Source organism: Ptiloglossa arizonensis, chromosome 11 (assembly GCF_051014685.1).
Source record: "Ptiloglossa arizonensis isolate GNS036 chromosome 11, iyPtiAriz1_principal, whole genome shotgun sequence".
Taxonomy (NCBI): Eukaryota; Metazoa; Arthropoda; class Insecta; order Hymenoptera; family Colletidae; genus Ptiloglossa; species Ptiloglossa arizonensis.
The window spans coordinates 1,712,717-1,736,300 of record NC_135058.1 but is presented as its reverse complement, the minus strand read 5'-3'; positions in this window follow the sequence as shown (position 1 = coordinate 1,736,300).

The following is a 23,584-nucleotide window of genomic DNA, read 5'->3' as shown; positions in this document are numbered from 1 at the left end:
GATTACAATGGTGTGTGTACTTTTCCCCTAGGCCATTCCAGTTATTGGTTTCGAGTATCAGACCCGCGAATATTTTGATGGTTTCTCAACCATTCCTTAACTTCAAACTGTCTTATCTCGCGAACGGATTGACGAACTCGAGAAATTCCTGTTGCATCTGAAAGTGGAAACTCGCCCGATTACAATGGTGTGTGTACTTTTCCCCTAGGCCATTCCAGTTTTTCGTTTCTAGCATCAGAATTGCGAAAATTTTGATGGTTTCTCAACCACTCCTTAACCTCAGATTCCCATATCTCGCGAACGGATTGACGAACTCGAGAACTTCCGGTTGCATCTGGAAGTGGAAACTCGCCCGATTACAACGGTATGTGCATTTTTCCCCTAGGCCATTGTAGTTATTGGTTTCGAGTATCAGACTTGCGAAAATTTTGATGATTTCTCAACCACTCCTTAATTCCAAACTCCCATATCTCGCGAACGGATTGACGAACTCGAGAACTTCCGGTTGCATCTGGAAGCAGAAACTCGCCCGATTACAAGGGTATGTGTATTTTTCCCCTAGGCCATTCCAGTTATAGGTTTCTTGTATCAGACCAGCGAAAATTTTGATGGTTTCTCAAACATTCCGTAACTTCAAACTCCCATATCTCGCGAACGGAATAACGAACTCGAGAAATTCCCGTTGCATCTGAAAGTAGAAACTCGCCCAATTACAAAGGTGTGTGTACTTTTCCCCTAGGCCATTCCAGTTATAGGCTTCGAGTATCAGACCAGCGAAAATTTAGATGGTTTCTCAACCATTCCTTAAGTTCAAACTGTCTTATCTCGCGAACGGATTGACGAACTCGAGAAATTCCTGTTGCATCTGAAAGAAGAAACTCGCCCGATTACAAAGGTGTGTGTACTTTTCCCCTAGGCCATTCCAGTTATATGTTTCGAGTACCAGACCAGCGAAAATTTTGATGGTTTCTCAACCATTCCTTAACTTCAAACTCCCATATCTCGCGAACGGATTGACGAACTCGAGAACTTCCGGTTGCATCTGGTAGTGGAAACTCGCCCGATTACAACGGTATGTGTACTTTTCCCCTAGGCCATTCCAGTTATAGGTTTCGAGTATCAGACCAGCGAAAATTTTGATGGTTTCTCAACCATTCCTTTACTTCAAACTCCCATACCTCGCGAACGGATTGGCGAACTCGAGAAATTTCTGTTGCACCTGAAAGTGCAAACTCGCCCGATTACAATGTTGTGTGTACTTTTCCCCTAGGCCATTCCAGTTATTGGTTTAGAGCATCAGACCAGCGAAAATTTTGATGGTTTCTCAAACATTCCGTAACTTCAAACTCCCATATCTCGCGAACGGAATGACGAACTCGAGAAATTCCTCTTGCATCGGGAAGTGGAAACTCGCCCGATTACAATGGTGTGTGTACTTTTCCCCTAGGCCATTCCAGTTATTGGTTTCGAGTATCAGACCCGCGAATATTTTGATGGTTTCTCAACCATTCCTTAACTTCAAACTGTCTTATCTCGCGAACGGATTGACGAACTCGAGAAATTCCTGTTGCATCTGAAAGTGGAAACTCGCCCGATTACAATGGTGTGTGTACTTTTCCCCTAGGCCATTCGAGTTTTTCGTTTCTAGCATCAGAATTGCGAAAATTTTGATGGTTTCTCAACCACTCCTTAACCTCAGATTCCCATATCTCGCGAACGGATTGACGAACTCGAGAACTTCCGGTTGCATCTGGAAGTGGAAACTCGCCCGATTACAACGGTATGTGCATTTTTCGCCAAGGCCATTGTAGTTATTGGTTTCGAGTATCAGACTTGCGAAAATATTGATGATTTCTCAACCACTCCTTAATTCCAAACTCCCATATCTCGCGAACGGAATAACGAACTCGAGAAATTCCCGTTGCATCTGAAAGTAGAAACTCGCCCAATTACAAAGGTGTGTGTACTTTTCCCCTAGGCCATTCCAGTTATAGGTTTCGAGTATCAGACCAGCGAAAATTTTGATGGTTTCTCAACCATTCCTTAACTTCAAACTGTCTTATCGCGCGAACGGATTGACGAACTCGAGAAATTCCTGTTGCATCTGAAAGTAGAAACTCGCCGGATTACAAAGCTATGTGAATTTTTCCCCTAGGCCGTTGTAGTTATTGGTTTCGAGTTTCAGACTTGCGAAAATTTTGATGGTTTCTCAACGATTCCTTAACTTCAAACTCACATACCTCGCGAACGGATTAGCGAACTCGAGAAATTCCTCTTGCATCTGAAAGTAGAAACTCGCCCGATTACAAAGGTTTGTGTACTTTTCCCCTAGGCCATTCCAGTTATTGGTTTCGAGTATAAGACCAGCGAAAATTTTGATGGTTTCCCAACCATTCCTTAACTTCAAACTGTCTTATCTCGCGAACGGATTGACGAACTCGAGTACTTCCGGTTGCATCCAGTAGTAGAAACTCGCCCGATTACAACGGTATGTGTATTTTTCCCCTAGACCTCTCTAGTTATTGGTTTCGAGCATCAGACTTGCGAAAATTTTGATGGTTTCTCAACGATTCCTTAACTTCAAACTCCCATACCTCGCGAACGGATTGAGGAACTCGAGAACTTCCGGTTGCATCTGGAAGTGGAAACTCGCCCGATTACAACGGTATGTGTATTTTTCCCCTAGGCCATTGTAGTTATTGGTTTCGCGTATCAGACTTACGAAAATTTTGATGGTTTCTCAAACATTCCGTAACTTCAAACTCCCATATCTCGCGAACGGAATGACGAACTCGAGAAATTCCTGTTGCATCTGAAAGTAGAAACTCGCCCGATTACAACGGTGTGTGTACTTTTCCCCTAGGCCATTCCAGTTATTGGTTTCGAGTATCAGACCAGCGAAAATTTTGATGGTTTCTCAACCATTCCTTAACTTCAAACTGTCTTATCTCGCGAACGGATTGACGAACTCGAGAAATTCCTGTTGCATCTGAAAGTAGAAACTCGCCCGATTACAACGGTGTGTGTACTTTTCCCCTAGGCCATTCCAGTTATAGGTTTCGAGTATCAGACCAGCGAAAATTTTGATGGTTTCTCAACGATTCCTTAACTTCAAACTCCCATACCTCGCGAACGGATTGGCGAACTCGAGAAATTCCTGTTGCAACTGAAAGTAGAAACTCGCCCGATTACAAACGTGTGTGTACTTTTCCCCTAGGCCATTCCGGTTATAGTTTTCGAGTATCAGAGCAGCGAAAATTTTAATGGTTTCTCAACCATTCCTTATCTTCAAACTCCCATATCTCGCGAACGGATTGACGAACTCGAGAAATTCCTGTTGCATCTGAAAGTAGAAACTCGCCCGATTACAACGGTGTGTGTACTTTTCCCCTAGGCCTCTGTAGTCATTGGTCTCGAATATCAGACTTGCGAAAATTTTGATGGTTTCCCAACCACTCCTTAACTTCAAACTCCCATATCTCCCGAACGGATTGACGAACTCGCGAACTTCCGGTTGCATCTGGAAGTGGAAACTCGCCCGATTACAACGGTATGTGTATTTTTCCCCTAGGCCATTGTAGTTATTGCTTTCGAGTATCAGACCTGCGAAAATTTTGATGGTTTCTCAACCACTCCTTAACTCCAAACTCCCATATCTCGCGAACGGAATGACGTACTCGAGAAATTCCTGTTGCAACTGAAAGTCGAAACTCGCCCGATTACAAACGTGTGTGTACTTTTCCCCTAGGCCATTCCAGTTATAGTTTTCGAGTATCAGAGCAGCGAAAATTTTGATGGTTTCTCAAACATTCCGTAACTTCAAACTCCCATATCTCGCGAACGGAATGACGAACTCGAGAAATTCCTGTTGCATCTGAAAGCAGAAACTCGCCCAATTACAAAGGAGTGTATACTTTTCCCCTAGGCCATTCCAGTTATAGTTTTCGAGTATCAGAGCAGCGAATATTTTGATGGTTTCTCAAACATTCCGTAACTTCAAACTCCCATATCTCGCGAACGGAATGACGAACTCGAGAAATTCCTGTTGCATCTGAAAGTAGAAACTCGCCCGATTACAACGGTGTGTGTACTTTTCCCCTAGGCCATTCCAGTTATTGGTTTCGAGTATCAGACCAGCGAAAATTTTGATGGTTTCTCAACCATTCCTTAACTTCAAACTGTCTTATCTCGCGAACGGATTGACGAACTCGAGAAATTCCTGTTGCATCTGAAAGTAGAAACTCGCCCGATTACAACGGTGTGTGTACTTTTCCCCTAGGCCATTCCAGTTATTGGTTTAGAGTATCAGACTTGCGGAAATTTTGATGGTTTCTCAACCACTCCTTAACTCCAAACTCCCATATCTCGCGAACGGAAAGACGAACTCGAGAAATTCCTGTTGCAACTGAAAGTAGAAACTCGCCCGATTACAAACGTGTGTGTACTTTTCCCCTAGGCCATTCCGGTTATAGTTTTCGAGTATCAGAGCAGCGAAAATTTTGATGGTTTCTCAAACATTCCGTAACTTCAAACTCCCATATTACGCGAACGGAATGACGAACTCGAGAAATTCCTGTTGCATCTGAAAGTAGAAACTCGCCCGATTACAACGGTGTGTGTACTTTTCCCCTAGGCCATTCCAGTTATTGGTTTCGAGTATCAGACCAGCGAAAATTTTGATGGTTTCTCAACCATTCCTTAACTTCAAACTCCCATACCTCGCGAACGGATTGGCGAACTCGAGAAATTTCTGTTGCACCTGAAAGTGCAAACTCGCCCGATTACAATGGTGTGTGTACTTTTCCCCTAGGCCATTCCAGTTATTGGTTTAGAGCATCAGACCAGCGAAAATTTTGATGGTTTCTCAAACATTCCGTAACTTCAAACTCCCATATCTCGCGAACGGAATGACGAACTCGAGAAATTCCTCTTGCATCGGGAAGTGGAAATTCGCCCGATTACAATGGTGTGTGTACTTTTCCCCTAGGCCATTCCAGTTATTGGTTTCGAGTATCAGACCCGCGAATATTTTGATGGTTTCTCAACCATTCCTTAACTTCAAACTGTCTTATCTCGCGAACGGATTGACGAACTCGAGAAATTCCTGTTGCATCTGAAAGTGGAAACTCGCCCGATTACAATGGTGTGTGTACTTTTCCCCTAGGCCATTCCAGTTTTTCGTTTCTAGCATCAGAATTGCGAAAATTTTGATGGTTTCTCAACCACTCCTTAACCTCAGATTCCCATATCTCGCGAACGGATTGACGAACTCGAGAACTTCCGGTTGCATCTGGAAGTGGAAACTCGCCCGATTACAACGGTATGTGCATTTTTCCCCTAGGCCATTGTAGTTATTGGTTTCGAGTATCAGACTTGCGAAAATTTTGATGATTTCTCAACCACTCCTTAATTCCAAACTCCCATATCTCGCGAACGGATTGACGAACTCGAGAACTTCCGGTTGCATCTGGAAGCAGAAACTCGCCCGATTACAAGGGTATGTGTATTTTTCCCCTAGGCCATTCCAGTTATAGGTTTCTTGTATCAGACCAGCGAAAATTTTGATGGTTTCTCAAACATTCCGTAACTTCAAACTCCCATATCTCGCGAACGGAATAACGAACTCGAGAAATTCCCGTTGCATCTGAAAGTAGAAACTCGCCCAATTACAAAGGTGTGTGTACTTTTCCCCTAGGCCATTCCAGTTATAGGCTTCGAGTATCAGACCAGCGAAAATTTAGATGGTTTCTCAACCATTCCTTAAGTTCAAACTGTCTTATCTCGCGAACGGATTGACGAACTCGAGAAATTCCTGTTGCATCTGAAAGTAGAAACTCGCCCGATTACAAAGGTGTGTGTACTTTTCCCCTAGGCCATTCCAGTTATATGTTTCGAGTACCAGACCAGCGAAAATTTTGATGGTTTCTCAACCATTCCTTAACTTCAAACTCCCATATCTCGCGAACGGATTGACGAACTCGAGAACTTCCGGTTGCATCTGGTAGTGGAAACTCGCCCGATTACAACGGTATGTGTACTTTTCCCCTAGGCCATTCCAGTTATAGGTTTCGAGTATCAGACCAGCGAAAATTTTGATGGTTTCTCAACCATTCCTTTACTTCAAACTCCCATACCTCGCGAACGGATTGGCGAACTCGAGAAATTTCTGTTGCACCTGAAAGTGCAAACTCGCCCGATTACAATGTTGTGTGTACTTTTCCCCTAGGCCATTCCAGTTATTGGTTTAGAGCATCAGACCAGCGAAAATTTTGATGGTTTCTCAAACATTCCGTAACTTCAAACTCCCATATCTCGCGAACGGAATGACGAACTCGAGAAATTCCTCTTGCATCGGGAAGTGGAAACTCGCCCGATTACAATGGTGTGTGTACTTTTCCCCTAGGCCATTCCAGTTATTGGTTTCGAGTATCAGACCCGCGAATATTTTGATGGTTTCTCAACCATTCCTTAACTTCAAACTGTCTTATCTCGCGAACGGATTGACGAACTCGAGAAATTCCTGTTGCATCTGAAAGTGGAAACTCGCCCGATTACAATGGTGTGTGTACTTTTCCCCTAGGCCATTCCAGTTTTTCGTTTCTAGCATCAGAATTGCGAAAATTTTGATGGTTTCTCAACCACTCCTTAACCTCAGATTCCCATATCTCGCGAACGGATTGACGAACTCGAGAACTTCCGGTTGCATCTGGAAGTGGAAACTCGCCCGATTACAACGGTATGTGCATTTTTCGCCAAGGCCATTGTAGTTATTGGTTTCGAGTATCAGACTTGCGAAAATATTGATGATTTCTCAACCACTCCTTAATTCCAAACTCCCATATCTCGCGAACGGAATAACGAACTCGAGAAATTCCCGTTGCATCTGAAAGTAGAAACTCGCCCAATTACAAAGGTGTGTGTACTTTTCCCCTAGGCCATTCCAGTTATAGGTTTCGAGTATCAGACCAGCGAAAATTTTGATGGTTTCTCAACCATTCCTTAACTTCAAACTGTCTTATCTCGCGAACGGATTGACGAACTCGAGAAATTCCTGTTGCATCTGAAAGTAGAAACTCGCCGGATTACAAAGCTATGTGAATTTTTCCCCTAGGCCGTTGTAGTTATTGGTTTCGAGTTTCAGAACTTGCGAAAATTTTGATGGTTTCTCAACGATTCCTTAACTTCAAACTCACATACCTCGCGAACGGATTAGCGAACTCGAGAAATTCCTCTTGCATCTGAAAGTAGAAACTCGCCCGATTACAAAGGTTTGTGTACTTTTCCCCTAGGCCATTCCAGTTATTGGTTTCGAGTATAAGACCAGCGAAAATTTTGATGGTTTCCCAACCATTCCTTAACTTCAAACTGTCTTATCTCGCGAACGGATTGACGAACTCGAGTACTTCCGGTTGCATCCAGTAGTAGAAACTCGCCCGATTACAACGGTATGTGTATTTTTCCCCTAGACCTCTCTAGTTATTGGTTTCGAGCATCAGACTTGCGAAAATTTTGATGGTTTCTCAACGATTCCTTAACTTCAAACTCCCATACCTCGCGAACGGATTGAGGAACTCGAGAACTTCCGGTTGCATCTGGAAGTGGAAACTCGCCCGATTACAACGGTATGTGTATTTTTCCCCTAGGCCATTGTAGTTATTGGTTTCGCGTATCAGACTTACGAAAATTTTGATGGTTTCTCAAACATTCCGTAACTTCAAACTCCCATATCTCGCGAACGGAATGACGAACTCGAGAAATTCCTGTTGCATCTGAAAGTAGAAACTCGCCCGATTACAACGGTGTGTGTACTTTTCCCCTAGGCCATTCCAGTTATTGGTTTCGAGTATCAGACCAGCGAAAATTTTGATGGTTTCTCAACCATTCCTTAACTTCAAACTGTCTTATCTCGCGAACGGATTGACGAACTCGAGAAATTCCTGTTGCATCTGAAAGTAGAAACTCGCCCGATTACAACGGTGTGTGTACTTTTCCCCTAGGCCATTCCAGTTATAGGTTTCGAGTATCAGACCAGCGAAAATTTTGATGGTTTCTCAACGATTCCTTAACTTCAAACTCCCATACCTCGCGAACGGATTGGCGAACTCGAGAAATTCCTGTTGCAACTGAAAGTAGAAACTCGCCCGATTACAAACGTGTGTGTACTTTTCCCCTAGGCCATTCCGGTTATAGTTTTCGAGTATCAGAGCAGCGAAAATTTTAATGGTTTCTCAACCATTCCTTATCTTCAAACTCCCATATCTCGCGAACGGATTGACGAACTCGAGAAATTCCTGTTGCATCTGAAAGTAGAAACTCGCCCGATTACAACGGTGTGTGTACTTTTCCCCTAGGCCTCTGTAGTCATTGGTCTCGAATATCAGACTTGCGAAAATTTTGATGGTTTCCCAACCACTCCTTAACTTCAAACTCCCATATCTCCCGAACGGATTGACGAACTCGCGAACTTCCGGTTGCATCTGGAAGTGGAAACTCGCCCGATTACAACGGTATGTGTATTTTTCCCCTAGGCCATTGTAGTTATTGCTTTCGAGTATCAGACCTGCGAAAATTTTGATGGTTTCTCAACCACTCCTTAACTCCAAACTCCCATATCTCGCGAACGGAATGACGAACTCGAGAAATTCCTGTTGCAACTGAAAGTCGAAACTCGCCCGATTACAAACGTGTGTGTACTTTTCCCCTAGGCCATTCCAGTTATAGTTTTCGAGTATCAGAGCAGCGAAAATTTTGATGGTTTCTCAAACATTCCGTAACTTCAAACTCCCATATCTCGCGAACGGAATGACGAACTCGAGAAATTCCTGTTGCATCTGAAAGTAGAAACTCGCCCAATTACAAAGGAGTGTATACTTTTCCCCTAGGCCATTCCAGTTATAGTTTTCGAGTATCAGAGCAGCGAATATTTTGATGGTTTCTCAAACATTCCGTAACTTCAAACTCCCATATCTCGCGAACGGAATGACGAACTCGAGAAATTCCTGTTGCATCTGAAAGTAGAAACTCGCCCGATTACAACGGTGTGTGTACTTTTCCCCTAGGCCATTCCAGTTATTGGTTTCGAGTATCAGACCAGCGAAAATTTTGATGGTTTCTCAACCATTCCTTAACTTCAAACTGTCTTATCTCGCGAACGGATTGACGAACTCGAGAAATTCCTGTTGCATCTGAAAGTAGAAACTCGCCCGATTACAACGGTGTGTGTACTTTTCCCCTAGGCCATTCCAGTTATTGGTTTAGAGTATCAGACTTGCGGAAATTTTGATGGTTTCTCAACCACTCCTTAACTCCAAACTCCCATATCTCGCGAACGGAAAGACGAACTCGAGAAATTCCTGTTGCAACTGAAAGTAGAAACTCGCCCGATTACAAACGTGTGTGTACTTTTCCCCTAGGCCATTCCGGTTATAGTTTTCGAGTATCAGAGCAGCGAAAATTTTGATGGTTTCTCAAACATTCCGTAACTTCAAACTCCCATATCTCGCGAACGGAATGACGAACTCGAGAAATTCCTGTTGCATCTGAAAGTAGAAACTCGCCCGATTACAACGGTGTGTGTACTTTTCCCCTAGGCCATTCCAGTTATTGGTTTCGAGTATCAGACCAGCGAAAATTTTGATGGTTTCTCAACCATTCCTTAACTTCAAACTCCCATACCTCGCGAACGGATTGGCGAACTCGAGAAATTTCTGTTGCACCTGAAAGTGCAAACTCGCCCGATTACAATGGTGTGTGTACTTTTCCCCTAGGCCATTCCAGTTATTGGTTTAGAGCATCAGACCAGCGAAAATTTTGATGGTTTCTCAAACATTCCGTAACTTCAAACTCCCATATCTCGCGAACGGAATGACGAACTCGAGAAATTCCTCTTGCATCGGGAAGTGGAAATTCGCCCGATTACAATGGTGTGTGTACTTTTCCCCTAGGCCATTCCAGTTATTGGTTTCGAGTATCAGACCCGCGAATATTTTGATGGTTTCTCAACCATTCCTTAACTTCAAACTGTCTTATCTCGCGAACGGATTGACGAACTCGAGAAATTCCTGTTGCATCTGAAAGTGGAAACTCGCCCGATTACAATGGTGTGTGTACTTTTCCCCTAGGCCATTCCAGTTTTTCGTTTCTAGCATCAGAATTGCGAAAATTTTGATGGTTTCTCAACCACTCCTTAACCTCAGATTCCCATATCTCGCGAACGGATTGACGAACTCGAGAACTTCCGGTTGCATCTGGAAGTGGAAACTCGCCCGATTACAACGGTATGTGCATTTTTCCCCTAGGCCATTGTAGTTATTGGTTTCGAGTATCAGACTTGCGAAAATTTTGATGATTTCTCAACCACTCCTTAATTCCAAACTCCCATATCTCGCGAACGGATTGACGAACTCGAGAACTTCCGGTTGCATCTGGAAGCAGAAACTCGCCCGATTACAAGGGTATGTGTATTTTTCCCCTAGGCCATTCCAGTTATAGGTTTCTTGTATCAGACCAGCGAAAATTTTGATGGTTTCTCAAACATTCCGTAACTTCAAACTCCCATATCTCGCGAACGGAATAACGAACTCGAGAAATTCCCGTTGCATCTGAAAGTAGAAACTCGCCCAATTACAAAGGTGTGTGTACTTTTCCCCTAGGCCATTCCAGTTATAGGCTTCGAGTATCAGACCAGCGAAAATTTAGATGGTTTCTCAACCATTCCTTAAGTTCAAACTGTCTTATCTCGCGAACGGATTGACGAACTCGAGAAATTCCTGTTGCATCTGAAAGTAGAAACTCGCCCGATTACAAAGGTGTGTGTACTTTTCCCCTAGGCCATTCCAGTTATATGTTTCGAGTACCAGACCAGCGAAAATTTTGATGGTTTCTCAACCATTCCTTAACTTCAAACTCCCATATCTCGCGAACGGATTGACGAACTCGAGAACTTCCGGTTGCATCTGGTAGTGGAAACTCGCCCGATTACAACGGTATGTGTACTTTTCCCCTAGGCCATTCCAGTTATAGGTTTCGAGTATCAGACCAGCGAAAATTTTGATGGTTTCTCAACCATTCCTTTACTTCAAACTCCCATACCTCGCGAACGGATTGGCGAACTCGAGAAATTTCTGTTGCACCTGACAGTGCAAACTCGCCCGATTACAATGTTGTGTGTACTTTTCCCCTAGGCCATTCCAGTTATTGGTTTAGAGCATCAGACCAGCGAAAATTTTGATGGTTTCTCAAACATTCCGTAACTTCAAACTCCCATATCTCGCGAACGGAATGACGAACTCGAGAAATTCCTCTTGCATCGGGAAGTGGAAACTCGCCCGATTACAATGGTGTGTGTACTTTTCCCCTAGGCCATTCCAGTTATTGGTTTCGAGTATCAGACCCGCGAATATTTTGATGGTTTCTCAACCATTCCTTAACTTCAAACTGTCTTATCTCGCGAACGGATTGACGAACTCGAGAAATTCCTGTTGCATCTGAAAGTGGAAACTCGCCCGATTACAATGGTGTGTGTACTTTTCCCCTAGGCCATTCCAGTTTTTCGTTTCTAGCATCAGAATTGCGAAAATTTTGATGGTTTCTCAACCACTCCTTAACCTCAGATTCCCATATCTCGCGAACGGATTGACGAACTCGAGAACTTCCGGTTGCATCTGGAAGTGGAAACTCGCCCGATTACAACGGTATGTGCATTTTTCGCCAAGGCCATTGTAGTTATTGGTTTCGAGTATCAGACTTGCGAAAATATTGATGATTTCTCAACCACTCCTTAATTCCAAACTCCCATATCTCGCGAACGGAATAACGAACTCGAGAAATTCCCGTTGCATCTGAAAGTAGAAACTCGCCCAATTACAAAGGTGTGTGTACTTTTCCCCTAGGCCATTCCAGTTATAGGTTTCGAGTATCAGACCAGCGAAAATTTTGATGGTTTCTCAACCATTCCTTAACTTCAAACTGTCTTATCTCGCGAACGGATTGACGAACTCGAGAAATTCCTGTTGCATCTGAAAGTAGAAACTCGCCGGATTACAAAGCTATGTGAATTTTTCCCCTAGGCCGTTGTAGTTATTGGTTTCGAGTTTCAGACTTGCGAAAATTTTGATGGTTTCTCAACGATTCCTTAACTTCAAACTCACATACCTCGCGAACGGATTAGCGAACTCGAGAAATTCCTGTTGCATCTGAAAGTAGAAACTCGCCCGATTACAAAGGTTTGTGTACTTTTCCCCTTGCCATTCCAGTTATTGGTTTCGAGTATAAGACCAGCGGAAATTTTGATGGTTTCCCAACCATTCCTTAACTTCAAACTGTCTTATCTCGCGAACGGATTGACGAACTCGAGTACTTCCGGTTGCATCCAGTAGTAGAAACTCGCCCGATTACAACGGTATGTGTATTTTTCCCCTAGACCTCTCTAGTTATTGGTTTCGAGCATCAGACTTGCGAAAATTTTGATGGTTTCTCAACGATTCCTTAACTTCAAACTCCCATACCTCGCGAACGGATTGAGGAACTCGAGAACTTCCGGTTGCATCTGGAAGTGGAAACTCGCCCGATTACAACGGTATGTGTATTTTTCCCCTAGGCCATTGTAGTTATTGGTTTCGCGTATCAGACTTACGAAAATTTTAATGGTTTCTCAACCATTCCTTAACTTCAAAATCCCATATCTCTCGAACGGATTGACGAACTCGAGAATTTCCTATTGAATCTGAAGGCAGAAACTCGCCCGATTACAACGGTATGTGTATTTTTGCCCTAGGCCATAGTAGTCATTGGTCTCGAATATCGGACTTGCGAAAATTTTGATGGTTTCTCAACCATTCCTTAACTTCAAACTCCCATATCTCGCGAACGGATTGACGAACTCGAGAACTTCCGGTTGCATCTGGTAGTAGAAACTCGCCCGATTACAACGGTATGGTACTTTTCCCCTAGGCCATTCCAGTTATAGGTTTCGAGTATCAGACCAGCGAAAATTTTGATGGTTTCTCAACGATTCCTTAACTTCAAACTCCCATACCTCGCGAACGGATTGGCGAACTCGAGAACTTCCGGTTGCATCTGGAAGTGGAAACTCACCCGATTACAACGGTATATGTATTTTTCCCCTAGGCCATTGTAGTTATTGGTTTCGAGTATTAGACTTATGAAAATTTTAATGGTTTCTCAACCATTCCTTATCTTCAAACTCCCATATCTCGCGAACGGATTGACGAACTCGAGAAATTCCTGTTGCATCTGAAAGTAGAAACTCGCCCGATTACAAAGGTGTGTGTTCTTTTCCCCTAGGCCATTCCAGTTATAGGTTTCGAGTATCAGACCAGGGAAAGTTTTGATGGTTTCTCAAACATTCCGTAACTTCAAACTCCCATATCTCGCGAACGGAATGACGAACTCGAGAAATTCCTGTTGCATCTGAAAGTAGAAACTCGCCCGTTTACAATAGTGTGTGTACTTTTCCCCTGGGCCATTCCAGGTATTGGTTTCGAGTATCAGACCAGCGAATATTTTGTTGGTTTCTCAATCATTCCTTAACTTCAAACTCCCATACCTCGCGAACGGATTGGCGAACTCGAGAAATTCCTATTGCACCTGAAAGTGCAAACTCGCCCGATTACAATGGTGTGTGTACTTTTCCCCTAGGCCATTCCAGTTATTGGTTTCGAGTACCAGACCAGCGAAAATTTTGATGGTTTCTCAACCATTCCTTAACTTCAAACTGTCTTATCTCGCTAACGGATTGACGAACTCGAGAAATTCCTGTTGCATCTGAAAGTAGAAACTCGCCCGATTACAAAGGTGTGTGTACTTTTCCCCTAGGCCATTCCAGTTATATGTTTCGAGTACCAGACCAGCGAAAATTTTGATGGTTTCTCAACCATTCCTTAACTTCAAACTGTCTTATCTCGCGAACGGATTGACGAACTCGAGAAATTCCTGTTGCATCTGAAAGTAGAAACTCGCCCGATTACAAAGCTATGTGAATTTTTCCCCTAGGCCTTTGTAGTTATTGGTTACGAGCATCAGACTTGCGAAAATTTTGATGGTGTCTCAACGATTCCTTAACTTCAAACTCCCATACCTCGCGAACGGATTGGCGAACTCGAGAAATTCCTGTTGCACCTGAAAGTGCAAACTCGCCCGATTACGAAGGTGTGTGTACTTTCCCCCTAGGCCATTCCAGTTATAGTTTTCGAGTATCAGACCAGCGAAAATTTTGATGGTTTCTCAACCATTCCTTAACTTCATACTGTCTTATCTCGCGAACGGAATGACGAACTCGAGAAATTCCTGTTGCATCTGAAAGTAGAAACTTGCCCGATTGCAACGGTATGTGTATTTTTCCCCTAGGCCATTGTAGTTATTGGTTTCGAGTATCAGACTTGCGAAAATTTTTATGGTTTCTCAACCATTCCTTAACTCCAAACACCCACATCTCTCGAACGGATTGACGTACTCGAGAATTTCCTATTGCATCTGAAAGCAGAAACTCTCCCGATTACATCGGTACGTGTATTTTTGCCCTAGGCCATTGTAGTAATTGGTTTCGCGTATCAGACTTGCGAAAATTTTGATGGTTTCTCAACCATTCCTTAACATCAAACTCCCATATCTCGCGAACGGATTGACGAACTCGAGAAGTTCCTGTCGCATCTGGAAGTGGAAACTCGCCCGATTACAACGGTATGTGTATTTTTCCCCTAGGCCATTCCAGTTATAGGTTTCGAGTGTCAGACCAGCGAAAATTTTAATGGTTTCTCAAACATTCCGTAACTTCAAACTCCCATATCTCGCGAACGGAATGACGAACTCGAGAAATTCCTGTTGCATCTGAAAGTAGAAACTCGCCCGATTACAAAGGTGTGTGTACTTTTCCCCTAGGCCATTCCGGTTATAGGTTTCGAGTACCAGACCAGCGAAAATTTTGATGGTTTCCCAACCATTCCTTAACTTCAAACTGTCTTATCTCGCGAACGGATTGACGAACTCGAGAAATTCCTGTTGCATCTGGAAGTAGAAACTCGCCCGATTACAAAGGTTTGTGTACTTTTCCCCTAGGCCATTCCAGTTATTGGTTTCGAGTATAAGACCAGCGAAAATTTTGATGGTTTCTCAACCATTCCTTAACTTCAAACTGTCTTATCTCGCGAACGGATTGACGAACTCGAGTACTTCCGGTTGCATCCAGTAGTAGAAACTCGCCCGATTACAACGGTATGTGTATTTTTCCCCTAGGCCATTGTAGTTATTGGTTTCGAGTATCAGACTTGCGAAAATTTTGATGGTTTCTCAACCACTTCTTAACTCCAAACTCCCATATCTCGCGAACGGAATGACGAACTCGAGAAATTCCTGTTGCATCTGAAAGTAGAAACTTGCCCGATTGCAACGGTATGTGTATTTTTCCCCTAGGCCATTGTAGTTATTGTTTTCGAGTATCAGACTTGCGAAAATTTTTATGGTTTCTCAACCATTCCTTAACTCCAAACACCCATATCCCTCGAACGGATTGACGTACTCGAGAATTTCCTATTGCATCTGAAAGCAGAAACTCTCCCGATTACAACGGTACGTGTATTTTTGCCCTAGGCCATTGTAGTAATTGGTTTCGCGTATCAGACTTGCGAAAATTTTTATGGTTTCTCAACCATTCCTTAACATCAAACTCCCAAATCTCGCGAACGGATTGACGAACTCGAGAAGTTCCTGTAGCATCTGAAAGAAGAAACACGCCCGATTACAATGGTATGTGTATTTTTCCCCTAGGCCCTTGTAGTTATTGTCTTCGAGTACCACACTTTCGAAAATTTTGATGGTTTCTCAACCATTCCTTAACTTCAAACTCCCATATCTCGCGAACGGATTGACGAACTCGAGAAGTTCCTGTTGCATCTGAAAATAGAAACTCGCCCGATTACAATGGTGTGTGTACTTTTCCCCTAGGCCATTCCAGTTATTGGTTTCGAGTATCAGACCAGCGAATATTTTGATGGTTTCTCAACCATTCCTTAACTTCAAACTGTCTTATCTCGCGAACGGATTGACGAACTCGAGAAATTCCTGTTGCATCTGAAAGTAGAAACTTGCCCGATTGCAACGGTATGTGTATTTTTCCCCTAGGCCATTGTAGTTATTGGTTTCGAGAATCAGACTTGCGAAAATTTTTATGGTTTCTCAACGATTCCTTAACTCCAAACACCCATATCTCGCGAACGGAATGACGAACTCGAGAAATTCCTTTTGCATCTGAAAGTAGAAACTCGCCCGATTACAATGGTGTGTGTACTTTTCCCCTAGGCCATTCCAGTTATTGGTTTCGAGTATCGGACCAGCGAATATTTTGATGGTTTCTCAACCATTCCTTAAATTCAAACTGTCTTATCTCGCGAACGGATTGACGAACTCGAGAAATTCCTGTTGCATCTGAAAGTGGAAACTCGCCCGATTACAACGGTATGTGTATTTTTGCCCTAGGCCATAGTAGTCATTGGTCTCGAATATCGGACTTGCGAAAATTTTGATGGTTTCTCAACCATTCCTTAAGTTCAAACTCCCATATCTCGCGAACGGATTGACGAACTCGAGAAATTCCTGTTGCATCTGAAAGTGGAAACTCGCCCGATTACAACGCTATGTGTATTTTTGCCCTAGGCCATAGTAGTCATTGGTCTCGAATATCGGACTTGCGAAAATTTTGATGGTTTCTCAACCATTCCTTAAGTTCAAACTCCCATACCTCGCGAACGGATTGAGGAACTCGAGAACTTCCGGTTGCATCTGGAAGTGGAAACTCGCCCGATTACAACGGTATCTGTATTTTTCCCCTAGGCCATTGTAGTTATTGGTTTCGCGTTTCAGACTTACGAAAATTTTAATGGTTTCTCAACCATTCCTTAACTTCAAAATCCCATATCTCTCGAACGGATTGACGAACTCGAGAATTTCCCATTGAATCTGAAGGCAGAAACTCGCCCGATTACAACGGTATATGTATTTTTCCCCTAGGCCATTGTAGTTATTGGTTTCGAGTATTAGACTTACGAAAATTTTGATGGTTTCTCAAACATTCCTTATCTTCAAACTCCCATATCTCGCGAACGGATTGACGAACTCGAGAAATTCCTGTTGCATCTGAAAGTAGAAACTCGCCCGATTACAACGGTATGTGTATTTTTCCCCTAGGCCATTGTAGTTATTGGTTTCGAGTATCAGACTTGCGAAAATTTTGATGGTTTCTCAACCACTTCTTAACTCCAAACTCCCATATCTCGCGAACGGAATGACGAACTCGAGAAATTCCTGTTGCATCTGAAAGTAGAAACTCGCCCGATTACAAAGGTGTGTGTACTTTCCCCCTAGGCCATTCCAGTTAAAGGTTTCGAGTATCAGACCAGCGAAAATTTTGATGGTTTCTCAAACATTCCGTAAATTCAAACTCCCATATCTCGCGAACGGAATGACGAACTCGAGAAATTCCTGTTGCATCTGAAAGTAGAAACTCGCCCGATTACAATGGTGTGTGTACTTTTCCCCTAGGCCATTCCAGTTATTGGTTTCGAGTATCAGACCAGCGAATATTTTGATGGTTTCTCAACCATTCCTTAACTTCAAACTGTCTTATCTCGCGAACGAATGACGAACTCGAGAAATTCCTGTTGCATCTGAAAGTAGAAACTTGCCCGATTACAAAGCTATGTGAATTTTTCCCCTAGGCCTTTGTAGTTATTGGTTACGAGCATCAGACTTGCGAAAATTTTGATGGTGTCTCAACGATTCCTTAACTTCAAACTCCCATACCTCGCGAACGGATTGGCGAACTCGAGAAATTCCTGTTGCACCTGAAAGTGCAAACTCGCGCGATTACGAAGGTGTGTGTACTTTCCCCCTAGGCCATTCCAGTTATAGTTTTCGAGTATCAGACCAGCGAAAATTTTGATGGTTTCTCAACCATTCCTTAACTTCATACTGTCTTATCTCGCGAACGGAATGACGAACTCGAGAAATTCCTGTTGCATCTGAAAGTAGAAACTTGCCCGATTGCAACGGTATGTGTATTTTTCCCCTAGGCCATTGTAGTTATTGGTTTCGAGTATCAGACTTGCGAAAATTTTTATGGTTTCTCAACCATTCCTTAACTCCAAACACCCACATCTCTCGAACGGATTGACGTACTCGAGAATTTCCTATTGCATCTGAAAGCAGAAACTCTCCCGATTACATCGGTACGTGTATTTTTGCCCTAGGCCATTGTAGTAATTGGTTACGCGCATCAGACTTGCGAAAATTTTGATGGTTTCTCAACCATTCCTTAACTTCAAACTCCCATATCTCGCGAACGGATTGACGAACTCGAGAAGTTCCTGTTGCATCTGAAAATAGAAACTCGCCCGATTACAATGGTGTGTGTACTTTTCCCCTAGGCCATTCCAGTTATTGGTTTCGAATATCAGACTTGCGAAAATTTTGATGGTTTCTCAACCACTCCTTAACTTCGAACTCCCATATCTCGCGAACGGATTGACGAACTCGAGAACTTCCGGTTGCATCTGGAAGTGGAAACTCGCCCGCTTACAACGGTATGTGTATTTTTCCCCTAGGCCATTGTAGTTATTGGTTTCGAGTATCAGACTTGCGAAAATTTTGATGGTTTCTCAACCACTCCTTAATTCCAAACTCCCATATCTCGCGAACGGAATGACGAACTCGAGAAATTCCTGTTGCATCTGAAAGTAGGAACTCGCCCGATTACAAAGGTGTGTGTACTTTTCCCCTAGGCCATTCCAGTTATAGGTTTCGAGTATCAGACCAGCGAAAATTTTGATGGTTTCTCAAACATTCCGTAACTTCAAACTCCCATATCTCGCGAACGGAATGACGAACTCGAGAAATTCCTGTTGCATCTGAAAGTAGAAACTCGCCCGATTACAAAGGTGTGTGTACTTTCCCCCTAGGCCATTCCAGTTAAAGGTTTCGAGTATCAGACCAGCGAAAATTTTGATGGTTTCTCAAACATTCCGTAAATTCAAACTCCCATATCTCGCGAACGGAATGACGAACTCGAGAAATTCCTGTTGCATCTGAAAGTAGAAACTCGCCCGATTACAATGGTGTGTGTACTTTTCCCCTAGGCCATTCCAGTTATTGGTTTCGAGTATCAGACCAGCGAATATTTTGATGGTTTCTCAACCATTCCTTAACTTCAAACTGTCTTATCTCGCGAACGAATGACGAACTCGAGAAATTCCTGTTGCATCTGAAAGTAGAAACTTGCCCGATTGCAACGGTATGTGTATTTTTCCCCTAGGCCATTGTAGTTATTGGTTTCGAGTATCAGACTTGCGAAAATTTTTATGGTTTCTCAACCATTCCTTAACTCCAAACACCCATATCTCTCGAACAGATTGACGTACTCGAGAATTTCCTATTGCATCTGAAAGCAGAAACTCTCCCGATTACAACGGTACGTGTATTTTTGCCCTAGGCCATTGTAGTAATTGGTTACGCGCATCAGACTTGCGAAAATTTTGATGGTTTCTCAACCATTCCTTAACTTCAAACTCCCATATCTCGCGAACGGATTGACGAACTCGAGAAGTTCCTGTTGCATCTGAAAATAGAAACTCGCCCGATTACAATGGTGTGTGTACTTTTCCCCTAGGCCATTCCAGTTATTGGTTTCGAATATCAGACTTGCGAAAATTTTGATGGTTTCTCAACCACTCCTTAACTTCAAACTCCCATATCTCGCGAACGGATTGACGAACTCGAGAAATTCCTGTTGCATCTGAAAGTAGAAACTCGCCCGATTACAACGGTATGTGTATTTTTCCCCTAGGCCATTGTAGTTATTGGTTTCGAGTATCAGACTTGCGAAAATTTTGATGGTTTCTCAACCACTTCTTAACTCCAAACTCCCATATCTCGCGAACGGAATGACGAACTCGAGAAATTCCTGTTGCATCTGAAAGTAGAAACTCGCCCGATTACAAAGGTGTGTGTACTTTCCCCCTAGGCCATTCCAGTTAAAGGTTTCGAGTATCAGACCAGCGAAAATTTTGATGGTTTCTCAAACATTCCGTAAATTCAAACTCCCATATCTCGCGAACGGAATGACGAACTCGAGAAATTCCTGTTGCATCTGAAAGTAGAAACTCGCCCGATTACAATGGTGTGTGTACTTTTCCCCTAGGCCATTCCAGTTATTGGTTTCGAGTATCAGACCAGCGAATATTTTGATGGTTTCTCAACCATTCCTTAACTTCAAACTGTCTTATCTCGCGAACGAATGACGAACTCGAGAAATTCCTGTTGCATCTGAAAGTAGAAACTTGCCCGATTGCAACGGTATGTGTATTTTTTCCCCTAGGCCATTGTAGTTATTGGTTTCGAGTATCAGACTTGCGAAAATTTTTATGGTTTCTCAACCATTCCTTAACTCCAAACACCCATATCTCTCGAACAGATTGACGTACTCGAGAATTTCCTATTGCATCTGAAAGCAGAAACTCTCCCGATTACAACGGTACGTGTATTTTTGCCCTAGGCCATTGTAGTAATTGGTTACGCGCATCAGACTTGCGAAAATTTTGATGGTTTCTCAACCATTCCTTAACTTCAAACTCCCATATCTCGCGAACGGATTGACGAACTCGAGAAGTTCCTGTTGCATCTGAAAATAGAAACTCGCCCGATTACAATGGTGTGTGTACTTTTCCCCTAGGCCATTCCAGTTATTGGTTTCGAATATCAGACTTGCGAAAATTTTGATGGTTTCTCAACCACTCCTTAACTTCAAACTCCCATATCTCGCGAACGGATTGACGAACTCGAGAACTTCCGGTTGCATCTGGAAGTGGAAACTCGCCCGCTTACAACGGTATGTGTATTTTTCCCCTAGGCCATTGTAGTTATTGGTTTCGAGTATCAGACTTGCGAAAATTTTGATGGTTTCTCAACCACTCCTTAATTCCAAACTCCCATATCTCGCGAACGGAATGACGAACTCGAGAAATTCCTGTTGCATCTGAAAGTAGGAACTCGCCCGATTACAAAGGTGTGTGTACTTTTCCCCTAGGCCATTCCAGTTATAGGTTTCGAGTATCAGACCAGCGAAAATTTTGATGGTTTCTCAAACATTCCGTAACTTCAAACTCCCATATCTCGCGAACGGAATGACGACCTCGAGAAATTCCTGTTGCATCTGAAAGTAGAAACTCGCCCGATTACAATGGTGTGTGTACTTTTCCCCTAGGCCATTCCAGTTATTGGTTTCGAGTATCAGACCAGCGAATATTTTGATGGTTTCTCAACCATTCCTTAAATTCAAACTCCCATATCTCTCGAACGGATTGACGAACTCGAGAATTTCCTATTGAATCTGAAGGCAGAAACTCGCCCGATTACAACGGTATGTGTATTTTTCCCCTAGGCCTCTCTAGTTATTGGTTTCGAGTATCAGACTTGCGAAAATTTGGCGGTTTCTCAACGATTCCTTAACTTCAAACTCCCATACCTCGCGAACGGATTGAGGAACTCGAGAACTTCCGGTTGCATCTGGAAGTGGAAACTCGCCCGATTACAACGGTATCTGTATTTTTCCCCTAGGCCATTGTAGTTATTGGTTTCGCGTATCAGACTTACGAAAATTTTAATGGTTTCTCAACCATTCCTTAACTTCAAAATCCCATATCTCTCGAACGGATTGACGAACTCGAGAATTTCCTATTGAATCTGAAGGCAGAAACTCGCCCGATTACAACGGTATGTGTATTTTTGCCCTAGGCCATAGTAGTCATTGGTCTCGAATATCAGACTTGCGAAAATTTTGATGGTTTCTCAAGCATTGCTTAACTTCAAACTTCCATATCTCGCGAACGGATTGACGAACTCGAGAACTTCCGGTTGCATCTGGTAGTAGAAACTCGCCCGATTACAACGGTATGTGTATTTTTCCCCTAGGCCATTGTAGTTATTGGTTTCGCGCATCAGACTTGCGAAAATTTTGATGGTTTCTCAACCATTCCTTAATATCAAACTCCCATATCTCGCGAACGGATAGACGAACTCGAGAAGTTCCTGTTGCATCTGAAAGAAGAAACACGCCCGATTACAATGCTATGTGTATTTTTCCCCTAGGCCCTTGTAGTTATTGTCTTCGAGTACCACACTTTCGAAAATTTTGATGGTTTCTCAACCATTCCTTAACTTCAAACTCCCATATCTCGCGAACGGATTGACGAACTCGAGAAGTTCCTGTTGCATCTGAAAATAGAAACTCGCCCGATTACAATGGTGTGTGTACTTTTCCCCTAGGCCATTCCAGTTATTGGTTTCGAGTATCAGACCAGCGAATATTTTGATGGTTTCTCAACCATTCCTTAACTTCAAACTGTCTTATCTCGCGAACGGATTGACGAACTCGAGAAATTCCTGTTGCATCTGAAAGTAGAAACTTGCCCGATTGCAACGGTATGTGTATTTTTCCCCTAGGCCATTGTAGTTATTGGTTTCGAGTAACTGACTTGCGAAAATTTTTATGGTTTCTCAACCATTCCTTAACTCCAAACACCCATATCTCGCGAACGGAATGACGAACTCGAGAAATTCCTGTTGCATCTGAAAGTAGAAATACGCCCGATTACAAAGGTATGTGTATTTTTCCCCTAGGCAATTGTGGTTATTGGTTTCGCGTATCAGACTTGCAAAAATTTTGATGGTTTCTCAAGCATTCCTTAACTTCAAACTCCCATACCTCGCGAACGGATTGGCGAACTCGAGAAATTCCTGTTGCATCTGAAAGTAGAAACTCGCCCGATTACAATGGTGTGTGTACTTTTCCCCTAGGCCATTCCAGTTATAGGTTTCGAGTATCAGACCAGCGAAAATTTTGATTGTTTCTCAAACATTCCGTAACTTCAAACTCCCATATCTCGCGAACGGAATGACGAACTCGAGAAATTCCTGTTGCATCTGAAAGTAGAAACTCTCCCGATTACAATGGTGTGTGTACTTTTCCCCTAGGCCATTCCAGTTATTGGTTTCGAGTATCAGACCAGCGAATATTTTGATGGTTTCTCAACGATTCCTTAACTTCAAACTCCCATATCTCGCGAACGGATTGACGAACTCGAGAAATTCCTGTTGCATCTGAAAGTAGAAACTCGCCCGATTACTATGGTGTGTGTACTCTTCCCCTAGGCCATTCTAGTTTTTCGTTTCTAGCATCAGAATTGCGAAAATTTTGATGGTTTCTCAACCACTCCTTAACTTCAAACTCCCATGTCTCGCGAACGGATTGACGAACTCGAGAAATTCCTGTTGCATCTGAAAGTAGAAATACGCCCGATTACAAAGGTATGTGTATTTTTCCCGTAGGCAATTGTGGTTATTGGTTTCGCGTATCAGACTTGCAAAAATTTTGATGGTTTCTCAAGCATTCCTTAACTTCAAACTCCCATACCTCGCGAACGGATTGGCGAACTCGAGAAATTCCTGTTGCATCTGAAAGTGGAAACTCGCCCGATTACAATGGTGTGTGTACTTTTCCCCTAGGCCCTTGTAGTTATTG